The sequence below is a fragment of the Talpa occidentalis genome, unplaced genomic scaffold, assembly GCF_014898055.3.
Source record: "Talpa occidentalis isolate TD23 unplaced genomic scaffold, MPIMG_talOcc4v2.1 talOcc4.3, whole genome shotgun sequence".
Lineage (NCBI taxonomy): Eukaryota > Metazoa > Chordata > Mammalia > Eulipotyphla > Talpidae > Talpa > Talpa occidentalis.
The window spans coordinates 100,372,420-100,386,256 of NW_023603184.1; the positions used below are offsets into that span (position 1 = coordinate 100,372,420).

General features: G+C 38.6%; 1 protein-coding gene across 3 annotated transcripts in view; it reads right to left on the reverse strand.

The window, feature by feature from the left end:
• ABCB11 (ATP binding cassette subfamily B member 11) overlaps positions 1 to 13,837 on the reverse strand; it is an 82,893-nt gene that overhangs the window by 59,912 nt on the left and 9,144 nt on the right. Inside the window, exon 1 of one of the 3 annotated variants that reach the window (XM_037523474.2) lies at positions 12,277 to 12,558. The exons of 1 other annotated variant lie outside the window; for it this stretch is intronic. The gene's annotated coding sequence lies outside the window, so the exon portion shown is untranslated. Of the gene's footprint in view, positions 1 to 8,920; positions 8,969 to 12,276; positions 12,559 to 13,837 lie in introns of those variants that run through there. One more of the 3 variants, XM_037523475.2, reaches the window with a different exon arrangement.

Below are 13,837 nucleotides of genomic sequence, written 5' to 3' on the forward strand. Positions count from 1 at the left end.
CATACAGTGATACAGAATATAACTTTCATATTAAAAAGGACAAAACTAAAATTCTACCCAATAGTAAGAGAGAATGTTCAAAGTTTAGATTAAACATGTAGACATTGTCATGAAAATCTATGGACATTATTTAAGAAATAAATATCTATTAGATTAAATCTGATTAGTTCAACATTTTTACATATGAAACTATGAATTGCATATAGTTTCAACTCTTTTTTAATTTATTTTTAACTCAAATAGTACCAATACAGTAAACAGTTTCTATATAAGCAGTTTCTATATAAGCAAAGGATAAAAACTGAGAAAACTTCATCAACAAAACAGAGGTCAAGAAAAAGAGGGGAGAAAAAGGCTAACAAAAAGAAAATATAAAATAAAAGGAATGGGTACAAATTGTTCAGTAAATATAATAATATACATGCATTGAAGTATTGACACAAAATATGTGGATGAACCCCAAAAACATGCAAAGTGAAAGAAGATAGTCACGTATTATATGATTTCATTAATATAAAATTCCCAAGGAGGGCACCTCAATAGAGACAGGAAATAAGGGAGTGGTTGCCTAGGGCTGGGGTAGGGTGGAGAAGGAGGGTGAGGAGTGACTAGGTAACAGACTCAGGTTTCTTTTGGGAAAGATAAAAAAAGCTCTAAAATTAGACGATGGTGATAGTTACAAAAGTCCATAAAAATACTAAACACCATCGAATTGTACAGTTAAAACAGGTGAACTTTCTGATATGTATATTATACAGCTAAAGACTATTTTTTTAGAGATTCATTATTTCATTGAGTTTTGAAAAATTCAGATATATAATATCAATTCTAAAAGACAATATAAAATCATAAGGAATGGTTGAGATAAAATTTAAGATAAAATAAAAATTAGCAAAAATGAAAAATGATGTAAAAATATATAATTTAAAAAATTTTAAAATAAAAATAAATAAATAAATTTTCTCATTAGCTAAAAAAAATAAAAATTAAGAGATAAAAAAGGATATGTCATACCAATATTGATTTCCCTAAACTATTATCTTGCCGGGAAAAAAAATTATGTTCAAAGCAAAAATAGAGATAAAGAGGATCCTATAATAATTTAGAAACAAAATTAATAACTTTAGCTAATATCTACATATTGAAAGCAATCAATACATACTTTTTCTCAATTATATTTGATCATTAATAACTCACCACAAATTTCAACTGTTATTCTTCAAAGAATAAATAAGAAATATTAAACAGTAGTAAACCACAAGATGTAGCCAATAAAATTGTGTGTCTTATAAATTTTAAACTACAATGGGTTAATAATTATGGGTTAAAAATGAAATCATGAAAGATATTATAAAATACTCTTTGAAAAGGGATATTTAGGTTGACTGAACTGATTCTATTTTATGCCCAAGACTCCATCTCAAATGAACTTTTAAGTTTTAAAAGAACTATTTACTGACTGGCAAGAACCAGTTTCCAAGTAGATGGTGTCTTCTCCAAGAACTATACAGAGATTTTTTTTTCCCTCTTTTTCTTCTCCCCATAGTAACCAAGGCCAGCTTGACTAAAAGCCAATGAATTCAAAGGTATGTAATCTATAACCAAGCCAAGTTCTTAGTGAATTCCACCCCTTTCTCCTGCAGCCTTGCAATATCCCTCCCCCCTCTTCCCTCCCATCCTGTTCCTTTAAAACTCCCTAAAATAAAGATCCCAGTGCAATAGCATTTGGACTGGTATCTGAATTGGTGCTCCTTGACTTGAAATCTATCAATAAATAAATACCACTATTTAATTTTAGCTTCATCATACCTGTCTTGTTGACAATGCAAAATATAATTGCAATAAAATGTAAAATCTTGTCGGATGCAGTTAAAAAATTCTTAAAGATTTAGATATAAACATAAATTAATTTTATTTTTTAAAAAATTGACAAATTACATTCTAACCAAGAACTTATCAAAAAGCAGTATTACTAATATAGGAAACAAAATAAAACAAAAAGCAGTAAATCGTATAAAACAATACAAAAACTACTGCAATTCAAAATACAGGCAAAACTCAGTGACTGCAAAGAAAAAGATATAAATCACAAATAAATATTCACAGAAAGTAAACAAGGTAACATAACAAAAGAAACTTTGTAAGTTGTAAGAAAATACTATAAATAATTTTATAGTAATAAATTTGAAAACCAGGATAAGATAATTTTTCTGGAAAAATATGATACCAAATTTTATTCAGGAAGGACTAGAAAATTTGAAAACTAATGGCTATTCAGTATATTCACTCAATATTCAAAAGCCTTCAAATCTCAACAAACAATAGAACCAGATAATATTACAGGTAAATTTTACCAAAACTTCAAAGAAAAGATAATTCTAATTTCATACAAATGTTTTCTTTAGTAAAGAGAAAAACTAGGAAAAACTACCTATCTAATTTTATAAAATCAGTATAATCTTGACATCAAAATTATGAGAAAAAACTAAAATTATTTTTGAAAACAGATTTGTAAGTGCAAAATAAGATATTAAATATAATTCAGCTGTTTGTTTAAATAATCACAATGAATCATGTTGGTTGCAGGAATGCAATGAATATTTAATGTTAAAAAATTCATCATTTTGATAGATGCCAAAAAAGTATTCAATAAAAATCATTATCTAGTCCTGATTTTTAAAAACCTAGATAATAAAGGAGAAAAAAATCATGATTTTGTAACCTCAATGAATAAGTTTTGGGTGATCATCAGCAATAAATATCTAAAGTTTTCACTGAAATCTGGCAAAGAATATCCAATACTATGAAATGTTGGGAAGACGTAGAGGAAGGATATTATATTAAGTCCATCTAGAATGGCTGCTGTCAGAAAGCTAGAGAAATTTTATGATTGGGTAAAAAAACAAAAATATTCATTTAGCAAGAGAGAGGGGTGTTTGGAATTGTGTGGGTTGCACAGTGATCTTATTTTTGCCTGTGCTTAGACAAAATTATGAATTGGCCTTGCTTCATCTCATTTTATCATGATCTCGGAGTGACCTTGTCCAAGATGGGTGGGATAGTTAATTTCATGCGTCAGCCCCAGTGGCTAAGGGATGGCTGACTATCTGGTAAAACTTTCCTTCTGGCTATGTATGTGAGGATGTCTCCAGAATAGACTGAGTTAATAAGATCACCCTTATCAATACAGGTGGGCTTCGTCCAATCTATTGAGTGCCTGAATAGAAGGAAAAGGTGAATGAAATTGCCCTGTTGCTTTGGCTAGGACACCCATTTTCTCCTGCCTTCAGATATCAGCCCTCCTGGTTCTCAGTGCCTCCCCACCCCAATTAGGACTGCTTCCCTAGACAACCCACTCGCAGAAAGCAAGTTTTGTGACTTCTCAGCTGGCCTCTGTAATCACATGAACCAATCCCTCAGAATAAATCTCTTTTTATATATCTATCCTGCTGATTCTGCTTCTCTGGAGATCCCTGACTAATACACTGAGCATTCTACATTATTGCTTATTTCTAAAAGAAAAACACATGACTCGCCTGCGAGCCCACACCAGTTACCTAATAATTTACTTTCTTCCTCAGCATCCCATGCACACTCTGAACTTTAATAGTCCTGTTATTCCCTTGCCACATACCAAGGAAATAGATTTCAAAAGACATCCCTCTCCAGTGTAGTTACCTTATTTTCTTATATTTATTTCTGCACAACTCAGAAATGGCAGTGATAACTTTTGGAGCCATTTCTTGGAATGTTAATTACTTATATGCATCCACAAAAACAGTGGCAATTTTATAACACAGGTTTAGAAAAATGCATAAAAGATACCAAGATTCCAAAAATGAAAAAATGAAAATCCTGCTTGTGATCTTTTTCAGAAAATATGATGTTTTCAGAATTACACATTAGATGACTTGCCTCATATCATTGTAAATGTAGGATGAAATACATCATTAGACCAAGTTTTTCCCCACTGGTTAATTCCCTTTTTATTAGATGAATCCTGAGAAACTCATATAGCTGATCCTGAAAAATCTCTGCTGTCTCTGAAACCGTGGAAATGAGGGGCAAATCCAGTTTTTAGTGATAATCAGACTTGTTTTATAGGGTCTTGAGAATGTGTCTCCTCCTCACTTGCTACATTCTATGATTTAAACGTGCCTTTCTGGGGCCTCCCTGGTGGCGCAAGGGGTTAAAATGCAACCTATGAGGCTATCCACAGCCACTGCAGCAAGAGTTTCATCCCCGGCCAGGGAGCAACCCACATGGCGCAATAGACCTCTCCTGACTCACCCACTGCTCCCCTCAGCAGTGAATTTCAGTTATGCTACCTGTTCTGTGCCCTACTCTGTTTCTAGTGAATCCTCTCACCCCCCACACCTCTGGTCTGTACCCCAGTTCTTGTATGCATAAATGAATAAATCTTTAATAAAGAAAAACCATGACTTCCTGGGCCTCCCTGGTGGCGCAGATGACTGAGCACCATGCTATGAAGCTATCGGCAGCCTCTGAAGTGCCGGTTCAATTCCAGCTGGCTGGCGAATGTCCCACATGGCACAGCAGACCTCTCCTGTCTTGCCTGCTCCTCCCCTCAGCAGTGTATTTCAGTCAGTCTGCCTGTTCTGTGCTCTGCTCTTTCTCTGGTGAATCCTTTCACCCTCCCGCACATCTGGCCTGTACTCCAGTTCTTGTATAAATAAATAAAAAGCTTTGAAAAAAACAAAAAAACATGCCTTTCTGCTCCATTATTTATCCCAAATATAAGCAGATACAATGTCATTTAATTCTACTCTCTGGCTCCTGTCTATAGAGTACAGAGGCTAAAATTTGTTCTTGGACTTGCTGAAGTATGTGAAAGGTATCTGGGTGTCATACAATGCAGGAAACTTTAATTAGGGTTTACTAACAATGTACCATCTCAAAATCTTATTTTAATTACCATTGAAAAACCTCAGAGGTGAAAATAAGGGTATTTCCTTTTATGAATCTCTGAAAAATCTTTTTGAGAACAGATAGAGAATTTTTAGGTCTTCCAGGAAAAATTGTCTTTCAATAAACTTAAGAGACTCTTGGGGCTAAAAGTGGGAAATTAATATTTCTAAGCACTGTTTGGCCTACTTTGGGCACTTAATCATAGAATCCTTTACCCCTCCCCCCCAGAAGTCAGTGTCCCTTTCAAAATGGCCCATGTTCTGTGACCTCAGTACTACATGTGCTTCTGCTTAACTATCCAAGGTTAAAGTTTTCTTTTCTTTGATAAAATGTGTAATCTTATCAACACAGAAACCCATATTAGAGGACTGTCTCCTGACCATCACTGGTAGACATAGCAAAGAATTTTCTTACAACACTAGCAACAACATTCTGAAGGACCGCTGCAGGCACGGATGGGGGCAGAGAGGACGTCCAGATGGGTCACCCATGGGAACCTGGGAAAGTGAGAGACTAAGACAGCTGACTGAGAGGAGTCCCAGGGGCTTGAGGCTCACAAAACTGGGCCTAGCACATGGTTTTACAAGCCATGCCAGGCACAAATCAAAGACCTTGAGAGTATAAAATGTCCAAACCCACCACGGCCATTACACCAAGGCTGCTAGTGTGACTCGGTGGAGACACCAGCCTTGAGCAATAGATGAGTGAGCTGACCTCCCCCAAAGGCTGGAAACAAACCTAGCAACTGGCTATTAGTACTGCAAGAGAACTGGGGGAAAGAAAAGAAAACAAACAGATCAGGAAGGCAACTAGTTCTCCCAAGATCTAGATTCTTTCCAGGCTGAAGGACATGACTACAACAGGGATATTGGTTCCACTGCCTATTTGGCGAAGCTTTTACTAGAACACAGTCGGGCCTGTTTGTTTTTGTTTTGCCATTGGCTGCTACAGTGGCAGAGCTGAGTAGTGATAACAAATCACACCTATTTACCCTGCTTTCTGAGCACAGATCATTCCTATGAAGACTTTCATTAGCTGAAATGGTGTAAATCAAAGAATCAATTATCGTTCATTTATATGGAAAATTTTTTAGCATTCCCAACCCCCAAAATAACCTATCAAATCATGACAAGTAACCAAATAACACATGAAACTGAAAAGGACACTAGCATAAAGTAAAAGCAGGAATGATATGATAAATACCCAACCTGTATAAAGCAGTACTTGGGGAAGGAGCTTGGGAGGGCCACTCTCTCTGCTGCTTCTGGTGTGGGCTTCCTGGATTACAAAAGCTGACACTATTTTTGCTTTTAGACTTTGGTCATAAAATTCTATCTGGAAAGCTAAAACATGTATTGCTGCAGATCTTCTGTAAAAGCGAATTGGCGTAAATGGAACTTTGAGGGGGGGAGAAGGATAGCCGTTAAACCCACATTCCCCTCCCACCCCATCTTGGCCCATGCCTTAAATCATCTAACCATTTACACCAAATGTTTACTGATGGCTGTACTGTGAGGGCAGCTCATGACAGCCCACTGCAAGACCTGATTTGCCGGTTGCTCTACAACACTCCTACCTGCCTTACCCTCATGCAACAGGGAAGACAGATGCCACATTAGCAAGACACACATCGTAAGGGGATACACCAGCATCTACTAGGACCTCAAGCAGAGGCCCTGCCTTTGCCTAGAGAGTTAGGGAAGACTCTGAAACAATCACATTTAGCATGGGACTTTGAAGATGAGGGTGAGTGAGCCTAGGGGACAGGAGAAAGATTAGTCCAGGTATTGTTGCACATACAAAGGCCCAGATTTACAATGAGACAGCACATTAGGTTCAAGGCTAATGAGAGCAAAGGTATTCAGGGAAAAAAGGATATGGTCATATTTATACTTAAAAAATAAAACCCAACTTCAGAGAGTTTAAAAAATTAGTTAGGGAAGAAGAGAAATTATCAGAGATCAAGCAGCATATTCGCATTCATTGAGACCATGAACAGGTAGCTAGGTGGGCTGGAGATGACTCACCTGCCTGTGGGATGTGAGACAGCCAGACCGCACGGCCCAGGCTCTGGTCCCCTAGAAGATAACTTATCAACTATGTCAGTGCTCTAGGTTAGAATTTTCTCTGGGGAAATTTGCTCTGCTTTCAATTTTGTTTTCTCCAAAATACTATTTTTGATTATCGATCTTTCCTACACTGCATTCAGGAGGAACATGCAGAGGTTATTATACAGCCAGTCACAAGGAAGATCTAAATGCTTTAACAACCACTGAGTAGCTGGAGGGGCTAGGGTCAGGCAAGGAATAGAGTGACCTCCCCTCACTTTATATCATGCCTGGAAAGATTTCCCTTGGCTAGTCTCCTGTAAAGTTGTAAAACCTTCCAAGGCCCTCCCTTCCCTGAGGCAGAAAGAAACATTTGTTCCTGTTCTTGGATTTGGACGTCATTTTCCAAACTATAAATTTTGACTTTTTTTTTAAAAGTCCGTAAAATGTCTTTTACTAAGGACATTCAGTGATGCAGATAAGCACCTTTATTATTATCAGACCCAGCAAATGTTTTATTCTTCCCAAGGATCATTAGAGAAGGAAAGTAATAATATTTTATGCAAAGAAGCAAGAAAAATGGAAAAAGTTATTTTGCAAATAAGCAGGCTGTGGGGTGATGATGTGCCTTAACAATGTGGGGTACACTGTCCAGAAATAGAATAATACGGGGTCCCTTTAACCCCAAAGGCCAAAGTTGATGGAAAAAGGAAAGAAATCCACAGTAATCCTCATGAGACACAAAATATCCCTTCTTCACAGAGTCACAATTGACATGAAGAACTGAAGAACTGCTCTTGAAGAAAATAGTGTAATATCCAGCTCTTTGTCTCTTAATGTATAGGTCTTTTATCATCACAAAGCAGCATATACCCTTATGTTTGATTTCTACAATAGAACTATTTTTTTAATTATTTTGGTTTTATTTCAAAACTGCTATGTGGGATATTTTTCCCCTAAAACATGTCCTAATCCACTTCCTGAATTCATCGGCAAATATATGCTGGCTTACTCTCAGCAGTAAGACAAAGTATTCAAGGAATTTACAATTAAATGAAATGGAGGCTGCAAACATATAATTACAGTGTTGCAGGAAAGCATAGGAGGGAAACTAAGTCTGGAGTCAAGGGGGAGAAGGGGGTGGGGGAGAGGAGTGTTGGTGGCAGCGCACAGAAAGGACCTCATAAATAAGAACCATGCGTAAGCTAATACTTTGGAAGCTTAATAATAGTCACCATTAGAACCCAATATTAACTGTTTTGGATACATTATAATTTGTCTTTAAGATATCTAGAAGCTAATCCTCCTCTTTCAAAACATTTAAAAATACTGCATTTTATTTCCAGTCTTACATGTGTATTATATTTATGACTGTGTTCAAATTATCAATAAGATGTGATTTCTCCTGACTAGGGAAACCTAAAAGTAAAATTAGGTTCTAGAAACAATCTTGCCCCCACTAGCCATATATCCTCACCACTTATTTTTTAGTAACAAAATTATTGAAAACTGGGAGAATGAGGACATGTAAGAGGTGGTGGAGAATAAATAGTAAAGTCCTGTATGAAACCAGTACTGACCACGCAGTGTAGGACTTCTAGGTATCTGTGCTTTCATAAAGTCAAGTTTAAAAGCAGTTCACTGGCATTTTACTTGACAGATTATTCAATCTAGTCCCCCTTTGTACCACATACCTCCACACATTCTCAAGGGAATAGATGCACAAAATAGCACTGCCATAGATGAGACAGAAACCAAGAATCATCTGTATTGTATATAACATAGTGAAATCATTAATGTATTCTACAAGATTAGTAGTATTGTTTATCAGTGGTCAGGGTGTAGTGACTCAGAAACACAACATCCCACAAAGCTAGACTTAGAGGAAGTAACTTTGCAGAACAGTCCTCAAATGCCAAAGATAGTAAAAACCACTTACTTACCCCTTGCGTGTGAACTTGAGGAAGTCAGAAGAAATTATGGGCTCCCCTCTGGAGAGTCAAAGGGTTTTACCACCTTTTCCAACTTCAGCTTTCCTCAATATAAAGCACTGCACAGAAGTCAAGTTTTTTTGAGGACATTATCTATTTGCTTAAGGGTCAATGACCCAAAGGCCAGCCTAAGCACAGTTCAGTGACATCTGAGAAAAGGTTGGATCTACTCAAAGCAACAATCACAAACACAGAATGCTCTTGGGAAGCCTGCTGAGGGCATCAACAGGTTTAGGAAGATGATGATTCCCCTTGGAGGGAGAGGGCAGATGCAGGCAGAGGATGTGACAACAGCACTGCTGTTCTGGCTGCATCCAGCTTTTCAGAGACATTTATTGTTGTAAAGTTACTTGAAAGCATAGTAAGGCAAAGTAACATAGTAACAAAGCATAATAACAATCTTTAAACCTTTCCTCTCAATTTGAAAGGTGACTCTTGGAAAATCCTAAGGCTGCAGCCCCCTCGCTCACCACCCATGTTCCGGCTTGGCCTCAGAGTTTCCTGGAGACAGATAACCTAAAAGAACACCTGAAACAGCTTTTTGCTCAAAATAATGAGTGTTCAGATGACCCTTGTTCTCTGGCCTGAACAGTCAATAACCTCAGGTAACTACTGCTCAGATGAAGCTCTGTGTAAATAGAGATTAATGATTTTTAAGCTGCTCAATGGAAAGAAATCCAAGTCAAATATTCACATATAGCTTCTCCGATGGCTTTTCTGTTCTTCTCCATCTGGTTAATACTTCCATTTTCTCAAACGGCTCTTATTTTTTATCTCTTTCCCTGACTGAGTTAACTTTTTCTTAAGTGTGCCTCACTATGGCTTTCAGCAATGCAAGATACCAGTTAACATTGGCCAAGTACTTTTGCTGCCTGTCTAGCTCAGTTGAAGAGTTTTATCTGTACTACCTTACTGGATATCTCAATGACCCTAGGAATTAAATGCTATCATCCTCATTCCCATTTTATAGATGAGGAAATGGAAGCACAGGGAGACTGAATAATCTACCCTAGGTCTTACACTCATAGGTCCAAAGCCTGTGCCCCTGGCCACTCTATGCTAACCTTTTTCTGCCCCATGTCCTTAAATGAATCCATGGGCCAGTGCTTCAGCTGGCAGAAAATAAGAACAAAATAAACATGAAGATCAAGTTTTCAATTTTTTCAAAATTTTTCTGCCATAATTTTTCTTTCAAATTTAGCATTCATCAGGGTTTGTTACTACTGGAACCTATTTATATGACAGTGTATTATTTAGCCTCCAATGTTGTATGTTAGTATATTTATATGTTCAGATCTCAAGATACTAAGGTCAGCAAAGAAGGGAAAGAAGCCCTGCAATGGGTTGACTTTAGAGGCAGCACAAATATAATAACATGGGGTTTATCACCATTTAGGATCCAAGAAAAATAATTTTGCTTTACACAAAACCAAAGAGGCACCACAACTCTGGGGTTGCAGCTTTTTTTTTTTTTTTTTTTTTTTTTGAGGTGGGCCTTCTCAAAAAAGAACAACAGTAGGGTCAATAATCCCATGAAAGTGTCCTTTAAAAAAATATTTATTTTTCATATCATTGTTCATTTTTAAACAAGATTTGCTTCCCCCTACCCCCTCAGGTGTAGTCCCCATAGAGTTTCCTTCACCAAAGCACCCGTGCACCATCACCTCAGTCCCCTGTGCTCCTCCCTCCCTCCCTCTGATCCCTCTCCCTCCTCCTCCCCTGCAGGATGTCCCTGGTTTATAATTGTCTGTTTTTGTTTTGTTGTGTGTGGTTTTTTGTTTTGTTTTTTTGCACTGATGTCTTATTTGGTTCCTCTGGGGTTGTAGCTTTGATTAGGAGAAGCTTCTCAGAAAAACGTTGCTAGCTCTGTGGTGATGAAGCTATTGACAACAGATAAAGAGTGAAGCCCTCAAGATGAAACTGTCTGAATTGACTGAAGGGTATCTCTGCTCACTGATCCACTGTCCCCGGAGAGAAGAACATAGATTATAAAGCTGGAAACAACATTGCAGATAGTTCATCTAACCACCTCATCTTGTTTGATGAGAAAAATGAGGACAGGATGGTGGCCTCCCCTGACTCTCTACAAGGGTTAACGGCTTCTCCTCTGTGCCTTCAACTTTGGCCCCCTTAACATGCCTGGGCAGAGTGAATAGCCAGTGAAGCATCTTTATTTTATTTCAGCAGTGGATTTGTTTTCATCATGATTTATGGTCTGAAAACAGGTAGGATCGTGGCCACATTGTCCTCCAGTTAAAACATCAATTACCTGTTGACTGTGTACCAAACACTGTTCCAATCTCTGGGGTACAGAAAGGAGTAAATGAGAGCCCTTCTCTCAGGACTCTTATATTCTGGTGGGGGGTGGAGGGGTAGACAATAAACAAATGACTAAAACATAATATGCCTGGTGGTGACAACTGTTATGGGGGGGAAATGGCAGGAAAGAAATATAATAGGGAATATGTGTATAAGAGAGAGAGAGAGAGAGAGAGAGAGAGAGAGAGAGAGAGAGTTGGGAAAAGTGTTGCCATTTCAAATCAGTAACTTGGAGAAGAACTGACTGAGAAGGTGACATATAAAGGAATGATGGAGCAAGTATATGATTACCTGGAAGAATAGCAAATGCAAAAGCCCTGGGATAGGGCAATACCTGGTTTGCTTAATGGCCGGGTAAATCAGTACAGCTGAAGCCAAGTAAGAAAATGGAAAATAGGACTCTGGTTCTCATAGTGTGATTACCAAACCATTAGGATCAACACCACCTGTTAGAAATGTGCTTTCTTGGGCTTACCACACACCTACTGGGTAGGGATCTCTGCAAGTGACACCTTGCTAGCATGCTGAAGCTTGAGAACCACTATAGTGGAATTGATACAGGGCAGCAAGGGACACTAAAACTGGCCAAGACAGTGCCTAAATAGTTTACCAGTCACCATCTGAGTTCTTCCCCTGCGCACACAATTGCAAGTCTGCTTACTCAGGGTCAGAGAACAACAATAATGATATTTATTTAACAAACCAGGGAAAAACAAAGAGTTACTGGCCATTTACCTCACCCAAAACAGTGTCCAGTTTTTTAAATTCCTGTACACAAATGCTCCCAGGATGGCATCTTCCTACCACTGAGGACATGGTGCACATAGCAGCCAGACTATAGGCCGGGATCCAACTCACAAAGACAGCAGAAGACACAGCTGGAGATGCTCACTGGGGCTGCTGAGATGTGCCAGTGCAGTACCAGAAAAGCAACACTCAAAACAGCAGCTGCAGCAGCCAAAGGACAGGAGAAACTACTCACAACTCACCAAGCTCAAGGAGGTGCCTGGCTCCAGGTTTTTGCCTTCCCTGCCAAGCTGTCAACAGCAGCAAAACTGGGAAAAGCTTCAGTCACTTGGCTACTTGCAAAGCCTCCAAACTTTTCCTCGCTGAGGTTGGCTGCTGGAAGCCTGTCCACCTTCTTCAGAGGCCTGCAACAGCCTGCTCAGGAAGGTCGGCATGGTGGGGGCAAAAAAAATCGCTGACCCCAGAATCACTGAAGATCCGAAAAAACACTGAAATCCCAAAAAGCTGAATCCATCCTAGAGGCTGCCTCTGCAGCCCCTTATATTTCTTATCAGACTCTCCAGATACTTTGTTTGCATTTTCCCTGGGGCTATTTATCTTCATCAGCGTCCCTGCTCCAGGGGGAACCACCTGTAACAGTCTTTGACTTCAGCCAGGTTACAGAACTTTGGGGGTGACTGTAGATCGGTTTGGACCATGTTTCAAAATCATTGTCAAAAATGCCTCAGGCAAGGCCCCAAATATAAAGATAGAATTCAACGGTTAAAGATAGAAGTCAATAGGTTTAAAAAACTCAATTGAGAATCTTTGCAGGCACTGTAGAAGTTCCCATTACTTCATTCCTTGAATCATTCAAAAACAGGTTGTTGATAAGCTTTTATTGCAAGATAGCATGTTAGGTTTTGTGCTTACTGCTCACTGGTATACACTCCAGTTAGTGTCCTTACAGGGAAAGATAAAGTTTTACAAACACAATTTAAAAAAAAAAAAGGTCAAAGGTCAAAAGTTTGAGGCAGATCTTCATTATTTGCAAAGTGGTAGGTACATCAATGGGGACAGGAATCATCAGGAAGATTCTCAGAGGAGGAAGGAATCTGAGTTTTGTCTCAAAGTTCAAGAAGGACCTGGTCAGAAACACAGTGTGAGCAACATAATAAAACACACAGGCAACAGTGAAAAGAAGCAGATGCCTGCTGATAGGCCAGGCTAGTTGGCAAACTGTGGCATCTAAATTTATTTAAAAAGGTAAAGAAAGGCAAAGAAGGACTTTCAGTGCCAGTAGGATGAGTTGCAGGCAGGCTAAGATTTGCACATGTACACCAGTGAGAGACTCTGTAAAACAATATAAATTGTGAAAAGACAGTTGGCGTAAGTTAATAGAATTGACTGTTTTTGTGGCATACAGACAACAGAGAGAAAAGGGTCTAAATTAGAGCCCCTTCTGTAGTTCTGTGTTTTTAAAGCAAGCAAGGAAGGACGTGATCAGTTTCTGCACCTTCCATCACTGCAGAGGGAGGTAGGGTGATACCGTGGGAAGGGCACAGGTATATGGAGTCATAAGAACTGGCTTGAGATCCTAGTTCTGCCACTTCCTTGCAATGTAGTTTATTTAAGCAACGATCCTTGCTAATTCTTTTCCTCTCATAGTGTTACCAGATCCAAGGTTTGGCTGCTCACAGCTCGGATGTCAGTCCATGGAGACAGTCAAGGTGGAGGTAGGAGATAAGGTTTATTCGAGAGCTGCTGACCTGAGGAGATGGCAGACTATGATCTCAAAGACCACCTTGATTTCCTCGGGCTGAC